At 43.5% G+C, this 18,848-nt stretch overlaps 1 long non-coding RNA gene across 5 annotated transcripts in view; it reads left to right on the top strand.

Annotated features, from left to right (window-relative positions):
- The window catches only part of LOC116445258, a 62,218-nt gene that overhangs the window by 4,963 nt on the left and 38,407 nt on the right, over nucleotides 1–18,848 (top strand). For 4 of the 5 annotated variants that reach the window (XR_004240721.1, XR_004240720.1, XR_004240723.1 and 1 more), the window contains exon 2: nucleotides 6,339–6,486. The exons of the other annotated variant lie outside the window; for it this stretch is intronic. This is a non-coding gene — a long non-coding RNA (uncharacterized LOC116445258). The remainder of the gene's footprint in view (nucleotides 1–6,338; nucleotides 6,487–18,848) is intronic. 5 annotated transcript variants of the gene reach the window in all.

Below are 18,848 nucleotides of genomic sequence, written 5' to 3'. Positions count from 1 at the left end.
AAACCACTTTTTGTAGAGGGACAAATGGAGGATCTTGTGAATTGAGAAGCAGAAACAGCAGAGAATTGTACTGTATCTTTTTTCCTGTCCTCTTTATCTGCTTTTTATCTTAGCAGTCAATTATCTCAGGAAGCAACCACGTGTGTATCCCACCATGAGATTTGAGGAAGCTGAAACATTGCAGTGGATTCTGTAAGTGAGGAACATGATATGAGGGCCTGCAACTGTTCATGGATACGGAGGAATCTCAAGAGGAAGCATACCACGCCTGCTGCTCAGCAATAGGGACAAATACTCTGTCCTTCTGCCTTTTCCATAACAAAATACTGTTGTCCATAATACCAGAGAGCATTTGCAGTCCCTAATGTCCTACAAAATTATGCACCAGGGTCAGGCTTTCACTCTTGCAATGTAATAGTTTACTCCTACATTTTTTTCGTAGTTATCCAGATGTTCTACTTGTTCTGATTATCCTGAGTTTCTCATCTTGTTGTCATTATCTAGGGAAGTTCTTGGCTTGACTAAAGCAAAAATTTACACTCTGTGTAGTTTTTCTGGGTGGGCATTTCCAAAGTTTTGGCATATTTCAAAATTATTTATGTCCCCTTGTTCTAGATCTTCTAGTGCTTTGTGCAGTAAGACCAAGACAACAAACAATGCAGTATATTTTTTCACTCTGTGCAGTTATCTTTTTGTATGCTGTAGTTTAAAGTACAGAGGAGGTCTCCTAATTTACAGTGAAGGTGACTGCCACTTTGGGGTTGTGATTACTTTTCTTCTTGAGACTTCTTTTCCCTTCTAAGTATGGAACAACTTTTGCACTGCAAATGTGACCTTATAGGAGCTGAGTGCTTGGATGAGAGGGATTTGGGTGTAATTTTTGCTTGTTTTCATTGATGTGAGGTTTTTTGTCTTTAGGAATCTTATTGGAGAGACACTCTTGACCTAAAAATTCCTTTTGCTGTTAATAATATCTCTGCTGTAATAAAATTTCTGCTATAGAGCATTTATGGCAGTGCTGCAATATTTGGTTTGCAACCAAACTCCTGCTCTTCGGAAGACGAACATTCTACTTAAATACCACTGGAAGTTTTTGTTTTACTACACTGCCCTGGAGTGTAACAAACACTGTTTAGATGGCAAGTTAAAAGCAAAAGGTTTGAGAGGTTAGCTTTATGAATGTCTTCCTACATGAATCCTAGGGCTGCAGAGTATGTTTCTTAAGGCTTTCAAGAGAATTCCTAGAAATTACTTTGGATTTTTAGACAAGGTCCTTCAGAAACTTTTGCAAAATATTCAGACACAATGTAACTTTCGTACTCATGAGTGGAATTCACTGCATGCCGTTCAACAGGAACAACTAATCCTAAATTCTACCTCTGTAATTCCTAAAAAACATAGGTTTTCTGAAGACTAAAACCAATTCCTATTAACTTGCTCCTCAAGTCTCCCAGATGTCTTATTCCAGATGACAACTATTTGTTTTTATGCCAAACCTTTAGGTACCTGTAAGACTGGATTCCAAAATGTCAGTGCTATTGTAGAGTATACATCAAATTTGGGCAGGGGGGAGAGAGGGAAAGAGGGAAAGAGAGACTGCATGAACCTAGTTTGTTTGTGAAGGACTTCACACACTCACATGGCCTTTGGTAATAGATTCAGTTTAGCTCTCACTGATGATATTAAATAGTGCTGATCTAACCTCGTCTGGACCTGTGAGGGGTTTTTTCTCCCCACTCCATGCCCCACCCCCAAAGATGAATGTATTGTTACACTGGGTATGGATATTTATGCTTCAGCAGTGCCTTGTGAAATCTTCCACAGTGAAGTTTATTCAGGAGAAGATCATCTGAACCTAATTCAGTTTCTTGTTTTCAATTTGTTCAGGAGCTATTATTCTAAACTCTTCAATGTGGAAATAGTCATTGGGTCTTGCAGTGTTCTAACCTTGTCCTCTTTTTGCCTCTTTTAGTAACCTCATTTAATGAACTATGATTCTTTCTGGGGTATGTAATCACACCAGTGCTTATCCATGCCAATTCCCTCAAGGTTCATGACAGAAACAATCTTCTTGTAGAGCCTCTACCCGCAGCCCAGCTTCCTCTCTCAGCTCTGTGGGCAGCTGGCATCCACTCTGCTCAAAAGCAGGAGGGACAGGAGCACAGCCATGCTCCACTTCCTTCCCCCTATTTTTGGGACTCAATGACTCTTGTGGGTCCTTTCCAACTCTGCACATTCTGGGTGAGGCAGCCTTTAAATTTCAAACACCCTGCATATATTCCTATTTTGATTTGTATGGCTCCTTCCTATGTTGGTCAGCCAGAACAAGCAGAACCCTAAGATGTACCATCTCCCAGCAGAGTTCTCCAGAGTAATCCAGGGTGTTACAAAGCTGTTCCTGCACAATACTGCAGGGCTTGCTATCAATCCCAACTTTAACCGGGCCTCCCCAAGTGTTACTTTTCTTTGAAGGCTGCTAAGCAGTAAAAAAGGACATCGAATTAATCATGTTGGTACAGGACTACCTAGACATGTGGAAAGTCTTCAGGCACTGTCTTGGTTGGTTTTGATCAGCACACAGTTCCATGCTGACCTCCTGAGCCACTTGTGCTCCTGCCCTCGGCCGCACCCCTCATTTGGGGCTCAGTTGTACCTCGATGTCTGAACAGGACTGATCTTGTGAGTTGGTACCAGGGTTTGTAATGCCTTCCAAAATAGCTTACCCAATGTAGCCTGGTGGTTTTCAAGAACATTTTTTACTACAATCTGAAATGCAGCTCCAGTGCAGAGTTTGCTTCTAGTTTTATTCTGATATCTTTTTTTCTAGGGTAAGCCTCAGATAGCTTGTGGTTGATTGAGCATAAATGCCTTGGCCATATCAACACAGAGAAGTGCTGCTCCAATTTATTTATACTTTGATAGCGAGTTTGGAATTGTTTTTAGCTCTCCATGGGGCCCTAATTGTAAGAATAGATGAAAATGCAAATGTTCCCATTCAAAACAGCAGTAAATATGTTTTTGACTTGTTAACTCGAATGGAACTTAATTATGGCAGACATGTATTTACTGCTGTCCTGGACTGAGGTCAGTGAGACCTGGCACTGTTTAGTTTTTGATTGGGTTGCTACAAAATGATTTATATAAGTGAAAGAAAAACTTGTTTTTGTCTGGAGTCCTAGGCCTGCTGATGCTCTGTGATTAGTATCTTGGGAGCGTAGTTTTCAGTACATTCTACAGGATTTGATTATAAATCTCTGTCCTTGTACACTTCTTCAAACTACCCCGATAGGTATAAACTTCTGCTTATGCACACTCTCTGTTTGAGAGAGTTCATGACTGCTCTTAATTGATTGAATTTAAGTGAACGCTGGAGATGTGCCCCACATGCACCCAAGCTTTTTCAAAGTACAGGAATACTCCTGAACACATCTGGGACTTCACGGGCAAGAACCTGTGAAGTTCAGGTTCAGACCAAAATGCTTGGAAAGAGCAGACACTGGTTGAGAGCCCCGTAATAAATACTGGGGACAAGCAGATTCCCAGTCAGAGCCTTGTGGGTTTCACTGGTAAAGGCTGTAGTTGTTCATCAGGCTGCTCCAATATGTAGGAATCCCACCTTGATTTGTGAAACAGAACATTTGCTTTCAGGAAAGGAAGCCTGTGAGGGGAAAGCAGAGTCTGGCTGTGCCCTTGATGAGGGAGCTGATCTTGTTACGCTGTGGTTTGTCCAGAGGAGCTCAAGCCTTGTTCTCCGAGGGTGGCATTTTCCTTATTTATTTGTTCCTTGTTTAGCCCTGCATTTTTACGTGCTGGCTGCAGGTCAGCCCCTGCTCAGCCAGCAGCTGCATTGGCCAATTCAGAGCCACTAAGCTCAACTAAAATGTTAGCTTGTCTCTTCGTCCCTAGGTTTCCCAGGATTTTCAGCAGTAAATCTGGAAAACGCATCTAATCCCGCTGAAGCATTCCCCAGCCTTTCTGACATGAAGGATTGTGTGGTGGCCATTGTGATTTGTGTGCAGCAGTGGAGTCTCTGGGACACAGACCAGTGATTAGGAGCTGTGTGATTTGGGGGGAAAAGGGAGAGGCTGTTTGCTATTTCTGGGTTAAGGAAGGAAGGCAGTTAAACTTTATATTAATGAACTGACTAGAGGAAACAGACCCAAATCCAAAAATCCTGCCAAATATTAACTTTTTGTTGACGGTAGAATTTGTTCAGTTTATACACCTGCTATAGAAGTACTTTTTATCAGAAGCTGGCTCATTTCCAGAAATGAATGTAAGCCTCTGGCCAATAGTAGACAGAATAATAGAGAAACAAAAACAAAATCACAAGCAAGTCTGCCTGTAATGATTTATTCGCATTTTCACCCACATGGAAAGCAAATGTTTTGATTAATTTGCTGCAAGTTTACTTCTCTTGTTTTCCTTAACATTTTTCTTTATTATTGGATTTACATCTTAATACAAATAGTCTGCTATATATTTAGATATATTGTTTAGTTTATAACAGTATAATTGGAAAGGAAGATGAAATTGAAGATAGCTACTGAGATGCAGTAAATTAAAGTTTATCAGATTTGTTTTCAGATCCCTGCTGCCTCTTAACTATGAAACATGGAAAATCAAGATTTCATCTTAATTTTGGTTTCTTTGTCATAGAGATGGAGGTGCTTACAGAAAGGTTGATGATAGCTGAGTAAACTTAAAAAAAAAGAGAAAGGGAGAAATACTGGTGATTCCTTAAGATGGAAGGAAAGGAGATCTCTCCTGGTGTTGTACAATACCTTTCTGTCCATTGATATGGTACAGGATGGAAGAATTTGGCTCCAGAATGGTCTTGCCAAATAAACCCAAAGGGCATTTGTAGTGTTTGCTGTGACTCCTTGTGACATTGGACTCCCTTGCAGAGCTGGCGCAGAAAACTGGGAAGGTTCTGTGCAGAAGAAAATGGATAGATATTCCTTGCTAGGCTTTTTTAGTTCTTGTGCTCTGTACTGTTGGATCTACTTTGGGACACAGGAAGATCTTGAAGTGGTATTACCTGTGATCTTATGAGCTGTTTCCACAAAATCTGTACAGCTGTGTGTTTCCTATACCGGACTGAGTGCGTTGACCATCGGGTGCTTGCCTTTGGGAAGAGGCACAAGGCATCCAGGCTTACCTCTGCTGTCCAGGACAGGCTGAGCAATCCCCACCACCTGCTGCCATCCACCGGAAGTAGCTCTAATTTATTTAAATGAATGGCGCATCTGACTCCCCTGTTTGCTGTTGGAAAAGCTGGATCCTATTTTCCATGGCTTCACCCCTCCTTCCACCCCCACTCTCTCCTCCTTCCCCCAGAGGAGGACAGCGCTGCCATACGGCATAGCAATCACTGCAAGTGGCCAGTTCAGGACAACTGGAAAGGAATTTGAGCCATTACTGGAATTCTAATCTCAGACTCTTCTAGAAGAGAGCTTAACAGCTTTTTGCTTGTCCTCTTGGGTCTGATGTTTGACAGGAAATGAGTTTGAAGGGTTCAGGAGCAGGTCACAGAACTCGCCTTGCTGCCAGCTGCTCTGCCGACCTTAACAGTGTGTTTGCAGAAATCTGATACACTTGCTTATTATTAAAGCCTTTTCTCTGAGAAAAGTTACTTCCAAAGCCAGGTCCTACCAGACGTATTTCTAGAATATTGCATCCTCACCTCTCTGAATTCTTCTCCACTGACACTTGCTATGACCTAAGACTCCAGCCATGTGAAAAATGCTGTTTTGTAATTCGAGGCAGAGTGAACAATTGTGTTTGCAGGCATGTTTATGTTTGTCTTTTGCAGCACTTACTTTGTTTGTCCTTTATGTGCCCATGTGTGGGATCTCAAAGAAACTCAGCTAGTTTCCCGATCTTGCATAATTAATAAAATACCTCATATACTTCGTAACGTACCTCAAATCTGGTCTCAAGAAAACAATTGTAATGGATGGGCTGACTGCTTCCTGTGTAGCAGCTGAGAAGCATATTCCCAAGCAAATTTAAAAACAAAGCAGCCTCCATGCTTTCTTGGAATCCTATTGGCAAGTCAGTGTTGTTCAGACTAGTACGAAGTTCAAACAGGCCATGGAGACTGATGGCATGTCCCTCTTTCTTCACTATGTTTCTGATTTAGCAATCACTTTCCAGATTAAAAATATCAGAGCAGACAGACCAGATCAGGACAGCGGGGAAGTTCAGTAATGGGGCTGTGCTGGCAGGAATATTGCAAATAAAAAGCTATACCAGAAGTACTCTTGATCACCTGCTTTGAGAGTGCTGCATCTTCCCAAGAGAACAGTTCTGCAACTTTGTGTGTTTTCTTGTAGGAGGACATGCCTGGGGAATAATCTTTGCACAGAGTCTCTACTTCCAACCCAGCAGGCTTGTTTTTCCCCTCCTCTTCCTCCTGCCCAAGAAGGTTACACATTCCTGCAAAAATACTTAAGGATATGCAACTAAAACAACCCAAAATAGGTAAGACTAACTGCCTATATCACTGCATTTTTTAGCCTCTTTTTATTTCTCTCTTATGTCTTCACTTTTGTAGGAATTTGGCTCCTCTGCAGCTTCTGCTGCTTTAATCTATTGGTCAGTTTGCACTTCAGTTCAGCCTTCTCAAATGTCTGCTGTCTCTCCAGAATCAGTGTGTCCTGGAAAATGAAATGTGTGCAAGTACACTGACAAAAACTAGACACATGGAATACACAAATGTACCATTATTTTGACTCCTTAGTTCAACTGGTGAAAAGTCTTCCAGAAATCTTGAACAATAACTGAAAATGGTCTTGGAAGATCAGAAGACCTATCATTCATGTATAACAACTACTTCTGCCCTAGTCATTTGTGGTTTCTGCCCCAGTTTGAAAATTATTTTGCAGGCCAGCCCACCATTAATGCAGAGCTAATAGTAAACCTCTGATTCAATGGTGTGATTGCAAGACTTGGTAGCCCTGAGCAAAAAGAAGATATACTGCTCCAGCACTACATATGTACAGCACTCTCCAGAATGGAAAAGCCAGGAATTAATAACAAGTAGGATTCTGACTCAAAATGTTTCTGGTTTCCTTGTCTTCCTTGGGGGCTCTTAAGAGTCCTGCTGCCTATCCTTACCTGCACTATTTAAGAGGAGCTACTTCTGTCTTAACAGGAGCTCTCACTTAAATAAAAAGAAAGGGTGGAAACACAGCAAAATTTTATATTATTTTCTAGTGCAGTGATTGCTGTGAGTATGGGTAAATAGAATGGGTCATGAATGCACAAATAATGCTAGTTGAAGGAATTGAAACTTATGGTTCAGGACCTCCATCTCATAGGATACAGTCAGGGTTTTCTGGATAAGAGCTGAAAAGGGGCAGGGGGGAAGAAACCCACCGTGCTAAAGCAGCATCCACCACGCTAAAGCACCCATCAAAACTCCAACACTCTGGTCCTTTTCCTAGTTCATCCTTCCCTAAAAACACAGCCAGTTCCCTTGCTGGCAGTGGAGGAGATACAAGTGCACAGCTTTCCATAAGAGTACTTGGACTCAGAAACAGGGCAGAATCACCTTAGCAGGAACACTCTGTGCCCCTCCCTCCCTGCTCCCGGATGGGACAGCAGGCCATGGCTGCATCCCCCCTCAGGTTAAACCTCCACACTGCCAGCAGTATAAAGTGGCAGCTCAAACTCCCATGGGATCCAAGCACTCACTTCCATGCCACAACTGAGCTTTCAGAGTAGAGGACATGTGGGCACAAAGAATCCAAAGAATCACTTGGGGTTTAGATATTTATGAGCTTCTATCCTTTTCTGTGGTGTAACAATAGTTTGGGATGCTGTCAGTGCATCAGGAGAGGTGTGTTTAGGACATGCAAGATGAGAAGGTTTTGGGCAGTGTGGGTAGGGATTAGGCACCCTGATAGTGGAGTAAGTGTACACATGACATGCCTCAAGAAACCAGCTCTGTTAGTTGTTTTTCTGGAGGAGATGAAACCTGAGACCAACCTTAGCAGCAGGAGTCAGTGCTAACTTTAGAGTCAGAACAGAACATGAATTTTTCTAGGTTTTTTTCTAATTGCTGAAAGATACCTTGTTGAGATAGGCATAATTAAATTATTTCCTTCCATAAGCATCACTGTTTCTAAGACCTGTTTTGAGTACAGACATAGGAGGCAGTTTGTGCTCCACATACATTATGAATGTTTTAGGTTATGAAGAAATGAACATGTCTGTTAGTTCAGCAATGATGGAGATGTACAATATCTCTGTCATAGGACTGGCTATATCTGAAAGACCATCTGTTCCAAAGAGGATAAATGTTTATTTTCCAAAATAACAAAATCTTCAAAATTATCTTAATTAATTTTGATAACAACAAGAATTTAATTCAGTCCTGGAAAGGTTAAAGCCAGGAATGTTTGTCGAGGACCTTCAGAACACAGGCAGCTACTGACCCAGTGAAGTCACCTGCATGAACTGCTGAACATTTCTTCACTGTGCACAGTGTATCTCTGGGGGATTCTTTTGCTTATGTTTTTGTGAGTTTGTTTTCTTAAAGAAGAACATTCCCTTTTACCATAATGGAAGCTGAGAAACCAGTATTTTTCTTGACTCGGCCTTTGTTTCAGAAGGTTTGTATCAGGAAAAAAACCCAACAAAACAAACCAAAAACATTACCCAAAAGATAATGTTTGCAAGAACCATTAGTTTTCCCCTTCTGGACAGAGGCCTGAAAAAAAACTTGCTTGTAAAGGCAGAATTTCAGGGGAAACTCCAACTTAAAGAGTCATCATTGACTCACAAGCCAAACAACTGTAAATGTTGAATTAAGAGCAGTTTAAGTCAAATCTGCACATGGATTCTCCTATTTTTGTCATGTGCTATCAGCTTTTCACATTTGCAGGTTTTCCTCACTGTTTTAAAGGAAATAACACAAAATTTCAAGGAAAGAATGAGCCTGACTGCACACAGTGAAAGTTCAAATGTGCAGGTTCACTGGGCTGGAGAGAAGGAGCAGAAAGCAGCACTATTTTCTTTTATCACCTCTGATCATCCTGGGCATGTCAGCAGTAAATGGGTGGAAAAAATGTTGAAAACAAATGTTGTTTTCCTAAATTGATGCTTTTCACAGCAATTCACCTTTGAGTGCTGTGGCTAGATGCATTGAGTTTCAACTGCCTCGTGGGGTCTGTGATTACCTTAAGAGAAAGTGCTAATTAAATATATTTTTCTGAAACAAACTTGATCCTTCCTGCACAGCCGCTTTAGGAATCATCTCATGCGGCCTGATCGAAAAAGTCCAGTGGACCTGGAGTGGGATTCATTTAATTGACTTCAATAAGCTCTGGATCAGACTCATGGGGAATGAAGAATGATTTTCCCCTAATCTCTTAAATTCTTCTCCTCTCCCGTTCCAAAGCAATTACAAAACTGGTGAAATGGAAGGAATGGTTTCTCTCGGTCTCGTGTTCTTCATCAATCGCCAGGTTTATTTTAGGCTATAAATTGCCCTAATCATGGATGCTTTCTTGTTTTTGTCTTACAGTGTTTAGCTGCAGAAGGCCATGTTTACTGTCTTTCTGCAGCTGCTGTTGTGCTGAGATTGTTTATCTGCATAGTGCCTGTCTGCTGTGGCTTTTTAGGTATTTCACAATCTGAGAAGCTCCAAACTCTTCAGTAGTTGATAAGAGAACTGAAGCATAATGTTCTCAGAAACAAAATCTATCAGACTGAAAATGCTGGGTTTTTTTTTTTCTCCTTTTGCAAAAGCATCGCTGAGGGCCAGCATAATAAAAGCCATTTTTTGTGTCTGTGCTCTCTTGTGGTGCTGCATATACCACTTCATTGCTGCCAGAGCACAGCTGTGTGTAGCCAACATTCTGCTGAAGGGTTTGCATGAGGCTGGTAACAAGATACCCACAATGGTTTTGTAGAGTTGACTTGTACATCCACAAACATTGTGCAGGGAATGCTGCCATTCTGCAGCCAGAGAAGATCTCTTAGCTGCAGATCACCACAACCATCCAGTGTTGCAGTGTGACTAAAGAAGTATTGGGCTCTTGAGCCAGGCTTCCCCAGATGCGTTGCCACTGCTGTGTATAAAATCCTGGGACTTTACATACTGTGTGTTGTGGCATCCAACTGGAAGAAGATGGAATTTTGAGGCTTGGAGTGAAATTTAAATTCTCATGATTCTTCTTATCCTCACATCCATCTTGTTTTTTGCAACCCAGCCAGCACCAGTTTAAAAACATTGGCAAGCATCGAGATGTTCGTGGTGATGAATATAAACAGGCTGTTGCAAGCATGTCTGAAGACATGCAAAGTTGTCAGGACCAGGACAATAAGGGCAGCCAAGGAGGAGTCTGGCACCAGGCATGTGGGATGTCACCTCTGCCCCTACCAGACAGCCTTGCTCTGTGGAGCGTGGTCTGCCTGGACTCTACCTGGTGACTGGCAGCAGGTTAGTTTTGTAGATCTGGGACTGCAAACGGGTAAAATCCCTGGTGACCAAAGCCCTCTACAGGGCTGAACAATCCACAATTGGTACTTGCAAGTCTGTGCATTTGGGAGCCCCCAGGTTGTTTGATTTGCATGGTTCTGTTGCTTATGCTTGGAGCCTCTGGAATAATTCCATAAAGAAGGGCCCACAAAGCCTGCCCAGCTGAAGGTTCACCTGTATTAAGGCATGAGGGTCTTGAAAAGCCCCTTGTATCAGGATTCCCACAACCACGCTTGCGACTCTTGGCCTTGCAGCCTCTGGCGCTGCAGAGGAGACACACAATTGTGTCCCTGTTGTCTCCATGTCAGGCACATCACCACCGAGCTCCAGTGTGACTGCAGGAGCTCTTCTGCACAACTTGTCATGAAAGGAAGGGCTGCAGCCTCATGGGACAGGCGGGGGGAAGAGGCTGATAACCTTGAAGGCAGACTTGCCCTTATTCCAACCACTAAACAAATGCTGCCAAGGCTGGGCTGTAGTCATTCATGCTCCTGCTTTGAGGATTAGGACTGCTTATGGAAAAATGTATGTTGTGCTTTGTTTGGAACTCATCCCGCATGTTAAGGTTGTGATGTATAGCCCCCATCCTCCCCTGAAGTGTGTGGCTGGAGTGGTGAACATGCAGAAATGCTTTATATGGGGGAGAGTTCAGGCTTTGTACCAAAAGAGGAGATTTCTAACAATAAACACATTTTGTGTGGGAGTGTGGTGAGTTGTTTGTTTGCTTGATTGTTCACAGGTTTTTAAAACAATTTTTGGTGAAAGAGCTTAAGTATGTGTCCTCAGTGCACACTGGTCATTGAATGCTTGAGATAAGCTGTCCTACTGGTAGGATTCAGGAAAAGGGGCTCTCCCAGTGCTCAGAATAGTTTTTGCCACCACTTCATGCAGAAATGAATGCTGATGGGTGTGGTGTGCCCCAGAAAACGTGGTTGCAGAAGCAGGGCCTTGCAGAGGATGACAGCAGTCTGGCATCTGTGGTGACTCTTAGAGCCTGAGTCCCTGTCTGGGTCAAGCAGTCTGACTCTTCAACCTCTGCAGCAGCTGCATCTGCAAGGCCACTTCTCTGTCCCCTGTTTTTGCTTCAGGAACCCTTTCCTCCACTGCTCTGTCTCTTTATTTGCCTCCTGGGATGCCCTTGCAAGCATTTTGAGCATTTTGAACATGTCGTCATCTCTGGAGCTCTTCTTTTTCCTACGTAGATTGGACAAGTATTTGCTTAACGACAATAGCAGCCCTGTCCTTAGTTGCCATGAGTTGTCAGCTGTTGGGGGGAAGGAGAAAATAAGTTATTGTAAGAATGATTCTTTCATGCCAACTGGAACAAAGAACTTGGGTTGCTCCCCCTTCCCCCTTTGTTTTAGCTTTCTGGTTCTTCCCAGTCTTGGAGACAGCAAGGCATTTTCAAAATGCTTTTGCCTTTAAAGAAAGAGGGGCATTGGTCTACCTTGAGGAGAGGAGTTTAGTAAAATTCAGTGCAAATCAGACTAATGTCTGCATCTGTTCTTACAGAGCTTGTTGTGGCAAAGGAGAAACAATTTTGCCTGCAGAGTAGTGCTTGTTTGCACATTGGTACTGGCTGTCCTCACTTAAGCAGGTATCTCTTTTCCAAAAGGCATCGGACAAACAGAGCTTTTGCACCGGAGTGAAAGGACACCACTGGCTCAGAATGGTACTGCCTGCCATGAGTCACTTCGAGAGAACTGCACTGCTGTGCAATTCTCTTCCCTAAACTAGATTTCCTTAAGGTTACTCCTATTGTTTGGTTCTCTTACCTTTCCCAACAACTACAGTCAGCACGAATTGCACAACAGTTAATTGACCCAGCAGCCCAGAAAGAGGTATGAGAAACCCTACTCGTGCCTTGAATCATTTGTATTTTTGCAAACTCTGGCTGGTTTTCTTCTGATCCTCAGCTGCTGCTTTGCCACTGCAGTTAGAGCTTGTTTCTTTGCTTGGTTACTGCAGTGCTGCAACCTTCGTTTAGGTGGCCATGGAGGGTGGGCGGCAGAGGAAGTGTTAAAAGGAGGGTGGTGTAAGCAGCTGGATCGCACTGGATCTAAGTGAAGGGGTCATTCTCATCGTAAGGAGGAATCCAGAGAACCTGTACTTTTTCCAGCCTGGCCTCTAGTTGGAGCAAGTTAGAGATACCACCTTTAGTTAAAACAGAGGGTGGGGATGGTGTAGATGAATACCCTTGTAGGCTACCTGCCACCAGGATGCCTTAATGATACAGCTGGTAAGGCAAGAGGAGCTCTGACACAGTAGAAACATTCTCACCTTCAGCTCTGTGTGCATCCTGTTCCACTGATCAGCCCCTCTACCTCGGCTGAACGTATTGAGCCTGAGGGTTTCACTGTTACATTGGTCCTGTTTGGCTCCCTAATCACCTGCAGCAGGGACAGATTTCTTCTGTGGCACCCGCAAAGGGCTGTGATGTGAGGGGTTTTACTGGAGGTGTATCCCAGTTCAGGGAGCAGGAAGGTTTGGGTTTCTGTGAGCACATGGGTCACCTGGGGCTCTGTTTTGTCCTGCTGGCACTGTCATCAGGGTATCTGCTTTTGTGCATTTTTTCCTCACAGTGGCTGGTGCCTGGCAAAAACCACTCAGGTTTTTGGGGTGGGAACCCGCCTCCAGCTTCACTGCAAGAAAACTGAACTCCCATCTCCTTCTGCACAACTGCTAGAAAGCTCATCAGTAGCAGCAACAAAATTTGAATTCACAAACAGCTTTTGGATGTTTGATGTATTTGTTATATATCTTTGGTGTTTGTTTTTATCTAAAGAGAAAGTGCATGGTAAGTTACAACTACAGGTTAAGTCCTAACACATGACACAATGTAGGTCATATGATAGAATGTTGATCAAATCCAGGCATGGGGCTATGCTGAGGATTTGTCAGAGGCTCATCATAGTTTAGATTATATCCACTACAGGTTTAGGTCTGATTCCTAAAACTGTAGTTCGTACATGTCATCCTTTCCCTCCCAGAAGCCTCATTAAATGTATATTTTAGTAAATTGCTTTATGTTTCTGATACAGTTGACTGACCCCTAGTGCTTAATGGAATTTAACAGGAGTGCTGGAGCTGCAGTGGGTGATGGATATCATCAAAGTGTAGGACAGCTTGTGAACTGCATCAAATGTGAACTCAAAATGTGTGCACATATGAGGCACAAATGGACTCCAGCAATAAAAATAGCTCCCTAGTGCCATATGAGTTAGTATGTCACAAGAGCATTAATCAATAGGTTTACTCCAGGAATTATTCTGAGGCTGAAGGGCAATCCAATCATCAGCAGAAGGATATTGGTGCTGCCAGAAACAAAGCTGCAAACGGCATAGGAATTTGAGAAAATGCAGTCAGTGCTGTATTTGTAATGGATTTACATATCTGTGTAACTGCAGAGTGAATTAATTTTATTCCCACTGCTTAAACTACAAGGAAATCTGGGAAGATAATATTTTCCACTGATGGTGATAATAAATGTGATCTGTATTAAGCAGTTAAAAATTATTTGAGCCAAAATTCTGTAAAAATTGACAAGTAATGTATGGGCAGTTTTTCCTGAAAACTGGCAAGAAAGTGAGCTCAAGGAGTGTTGATGGAAATCTGCATGTTTATCTATGCTTCTAATGCTGTTGGAAAAAGCCAAGAGGCTTTATACTGGCTTATGCAAAAATATGTAAAATGATGAAACCCTACAGGAAACTGAAATTATTTCCCCACCACCTTTACGTTGCTCAATGCAGCTGCTGTGCCACCCACCTCATTACTGGGGCCAAGGGGCACTGCTGCTTTGTCACCCCCGGGTTCCTCTGTGCCAGGGCAGAGCCAGGGGGGCTCTGGTTGCCTCTGCTCTGCACTGCCAGCTCCTGGCACCTGGGAATACCTCCTCAAGGGCTCTCTGAATGCTTTTGAGTCGGGACACAGAGATATTTCTTCCAGACTCCTGTGGGAAATTTTGGTATGTCCAAAACAAGGTATTTTTCTCTCGTTGTTTGAGAGGGGAAGCTTTCAAAACCTTGTGTGTACTTATGTAGATATATAAACAGAAGTATCTCTTAATATATATATATATTTAGAGCTATACGCATCTGTAAAATAAAGGTATCTCTGACCATACATATTTAAAGATGAGACTGAGGCCAAATCTACCTTTTAAGCCCCAGATTGCCCTTGTCCCTTTGCAGTCAGCAGACAGGCAGCAGAGCCAGCTGCACAGATAAGAGCCAGTCTCCCTTTGGCAGGGTGATTAAACCCTCCTGATCTGAACTCCCACCTACTCCAAGCACTTCTGCTCCAGATCTGAGCCTGGTGGCACAGGCCAGTTTGTAGCACCAGTGCAGATAGCTGAACCATTCCAGCAATCACAGCTGAGCCCTGGAAAATGGAAGGGGTGAGTCACATGAAGGAGATGAAAGCCAACACTAAGTGCTGTGATTACTCTATCAAAACGAGTGCTATAAACACGCAGTTAAAAAAAAATACCCCTAGCTAAACAATGCCATCAGGTGACATTAACTGGTGACACTTTCTAATCTGGGATTCTGAACTAGCTGCTTTGTGTAAGCTTTGCTTTGCTTCGCAGCAAATGGGAGCAGAGGAATAGCTGCACTCGCCACGCTGGGCCCACTGAGGTTCAGAGCCCAAAAGAGGATGGTTTTGGGACCTTGACGGGCTCGTTGCTGTGCTGCTTGGGACGGTAGCTTGAAACTTTTTAGTGCATTTCTGCACACACACTGCATGCCCATGGCTTGACCCATGCTGTGGCTATAACAGGCAAAGCTACACTTGGGCAAATTCAGGGGCCTGCCACGGTTTGGGTCAGCACCCGTGGCTCGCACAGTTGCAGCCACTACACAGCCAAAAAGCCCAGGTACTGCAGTGCTTTGATGGGTGGAGGAAAGCCACTCCTTTGCTGTGGTGGCTGCACTTGCAGCTGCTGTGTGGCTCTCCTGGCAGCTTCTGCAGCTGGAGCCCTCCTCTGCAGGAAAAGCCTCTGTTCGTAACCAGAGACACCGGCTGTTCCTTTCAAAGAGCTCCAGAAGACGAAAGGAGAGGTTTTTCTCACACCACTGACTCTCTTCATGAGACCAGGAGAGTTAAACTCTAAAAAGCCCTTTTAAATGTCAGGATGATGTAAGGTACCTGTGTCCCACCCTTCGTGGGTGTTCTTGGCTCCACTGTCCTTGACCCCAGTAATTTCAGTACTATTTGTTTTGAGTAATTTTGGTTTTGCTGCTGCATGTCCCTGTGAATAAGAAACAATGTTTCTATTGGCAGCAGTCAGTTCTCCATCCACCCATGTCTCCTCCTCAAGTATGATAAAAGTGCAGAACAGACTCTCAGTCTCTGACCTTTCCAATGAGTGTGCACTTTGTCACCCAAGAGGACCGAGAGCGTCATTCCATCCTTTGACTGTTTATGTGTCCATGCCAATGGCAGAAGGCACAAGCTTTGTGTCTAGGCTTTGAAGGTACCCCAGGATCTGGATTTGGAGGTTTGGTTGATGCCACTTGTAAATCCAGCTCCAACTTCTGTAACTTGAGAGCTGACTGTGTGAAGTCACTGGGAGCTCTGCCATGCTTGTTTGGGCATGACAGCTTCACACTCATAATTTCCTGGGTTTGAGATTCAGTGTTTCTATCCCAACCAACTTCAAGTTGGGAGAAGCGGATTATTAATAAGGTTAGCTCTCCAGGGCTTGGTGTTTTTTCTTCGCATGTTGCCATTTCTGGGAACTCCGCACTGCAAAGCTTTGGACCAAAGGTCTTCTCAGGTTTTAAAAAGCTAGAAGGGTTCCTGCAAGTCTGTGGGAGGCATCTTTCTGGCATCCTCATGTGCTTGGCTGAAGTCTTCAAGACTCCAGGGAAATGAGTGAGAATCCAGCCTTCTGCATGCAGTGTCAGAATGCCTGCTAGCTTTAAAGTTAAGAGGTTTTTAAATGGCTAAAATGTTTTCTGCTTAAGAAGAATGAATCTCCCAAGAAGTACATCTGCTGCAAATGAGAGGACTGCACTTCCCATAAGCTTCTACAATGTTTGATGGAAGCTCCCTGCTAGGTCTGTAAGCACACCCTATCAAGTTCTGAGTTACAGAAAATATCTCTGAGTTCAGATTTCAAGACCATTTGTTCACTATAATTTGTTTACGCTTCACTGAAATGTTGGATTGCTAAATTCATAACATCTGCTGACGCCACTGACTGCAAAAGGTAGAAGCTGTCACTTACTAAGACTGTGAAGAGACATGTTGGGAATAGACATGTTACTCAAAACAAATAGACTTTTTGGGATGCCTAGTTTATTATTCTTTAGTACTGCTAAACCGACATGGTTTTTATCTTGCAACGTTCCTAGAACCAAAATCAGGACCAGCCCTTGCATCCTCCTCACTCCACCATGGCCTAGAAAGGGAAGTGTAGTGCTACTGTTCATAGGGGAGCACAGCTCTGTGCACTAAAGGGGACTAAATGTCCTTCTGGGACTGGGTGTCTGCCCCATGGCATCTTCAATTCCAAGCTCTGGTTTCCTAGATGGGATACTCCCACTCCATGCTGGAGTAGCTGCTTCTTGGTGCATGACTGTAGCAAGATAATTATCTTGTATTGTGAGATTCTTGCTTGGGCTGTGCCCTGAACATAAATTATTATTGTTCCAGAACACAAAAGTATGTATGAAGTTTATACCTACACAGTGTATGTAAAAAGTATATGTAGCTGACCAGAAAAGTACTGATGCTGTTTGCAAGGGAAGTGTAGTGAGGCTGGAGGGATTGCTTTGTTGTTATATGCTTACCTGGGTCTTGTTTCCTTTTTTTTCCTCCCCTTAAGAAAGGCAATTAGAGCCTACACTAGAGAAAAGAACCCTCTGAACTTCTTGTCAGGGTCACATAGTGGTTACATGATAAAAAAGGAATGTATATCCTTGAGCAGACTGTGACTTGCTTGACCTGATGAAATGTTAGGGCCTGTGATCCCATGGGAATTAGACAAATTCTGAAGTGGGGTTTGGACTTTTTCCTATGCATCCGCATTACTTTGGTCAGATGCTCCCTTCACGTGCTGTTGCTTCGATGTGATCCTGCACAAATCCCTAAATTTCTCCAGTTCTTCAATCTTCCGCTCAGTGAAATACAGAAGATGTTCATTTACTCCTGCCTGGCAGGGTTAACGTGTGGCTGGTTTGTACGGTGTGGTGTGATGCCCTGATGAAGACTATCGTGTAAACTCCGATAGTGCAGCATGCCCACACTGAAAAGCATACAGACTGGAGAGTTAGACATACTTTCTTCTCACTTGCAGAGAAGACAAGTCTTTCAACATGTTTTGTTTTCAAATTTTGATCTTTAACCTTGATACTTATGATGGTTGGAAAAGGGAGAGGTTTGGCAAGTGTCTTTCTGGTAGAGATTAACCAGACCAAGAGCAGTGGAGCAGCTGGGGGGGATCCCAGCTCTTTCCTGCACAGCACACCTAACCCAAGAGTAAAGCCTGTGTCATGTCAACAAGAAAAGATTTGCCTCCACTTGGCAACAAGTCTGTAACACTAAATTTGCTTTCTTGCTGTTCTTTCTTCAGTACTGCTGGTATTTTCTTCGCCTTCCCATGACAGCTCTCTTCTCCAGGCACAAGGGGGGTGACCACTGTGTTCTCTTAACAAACTGGAGATGAGGAAGTGATGCTAAAAGTTCATCCTTTAACAGCACTTAAGAATCTTTCTTTACCCCCTGGTGAGAGGGGAGAAAATGATGTGGAGACATTTTGGGGTTTTGTTTTGACCTTGATTTGCCAAGGTGTAGAAACTACATGAAGCAGCCCAGGGTTTTAGTATCATTTGTTCTGTCCTCTGGTTTCGTCATTTTGGAAATGTAAACAATGCACAGAGTATCTTGTTGCAACATCTTCCAATAAGAGCAGCATAAAATCGCCCTGGCTACGTGACTCTCTTAGATCCCTGCTGCCCGTAATATTCCTTCTGATGAAGTAATTCAAAAGTATATGTCCAAATCGAGAGGTTCTTCATCTCTCCCGATGCCATAGTGGCATCTACCGTAGAAAAGACTAAGCCTTGGCCCCCTTTCTGCAGTGGTCACCTGCACTCCTGCAGCTGGAATGTCAGCACAGTATTTTGAAAGCAGCTGATACCTTTGTAACACTGGGGGAAGGGCTGCTCTGCTCCTTGGCTTGCCCCAGGATAGAGGCAGGGTGCACAGGCAGGGTCCATCCCTCCCGAGCTGGCTCCTGGATGTGCAGAGGAATGCTCCCCAGGCACGTTGTGAATTATTCACACCTACATCCCCCAAAGGCTCTTTTTTGGTGAGGTTTTGCATGTGTCTGAGCAATTTCCTGGGC

This window comes from Corvus moneduloides, chromosome 6 (assembly GCF_009650955.1).
Source record: "Corvus moneduloides isolate bCorMon1 chromosome 6, bCorMon1.pri, whole genome shotgun sequence".
NCBI classification, from domain to species: domain Eukaryota; kingdom Metazoa; phylum Chordata; class Aves; order Passeriformes; family Corvidae; genus Corvus; species Corvus moneduloides.
Note: the sequence above shows the minus strand (reverse complement) of the source record. Positions and strands in the feature narration are given on the sequence as shown.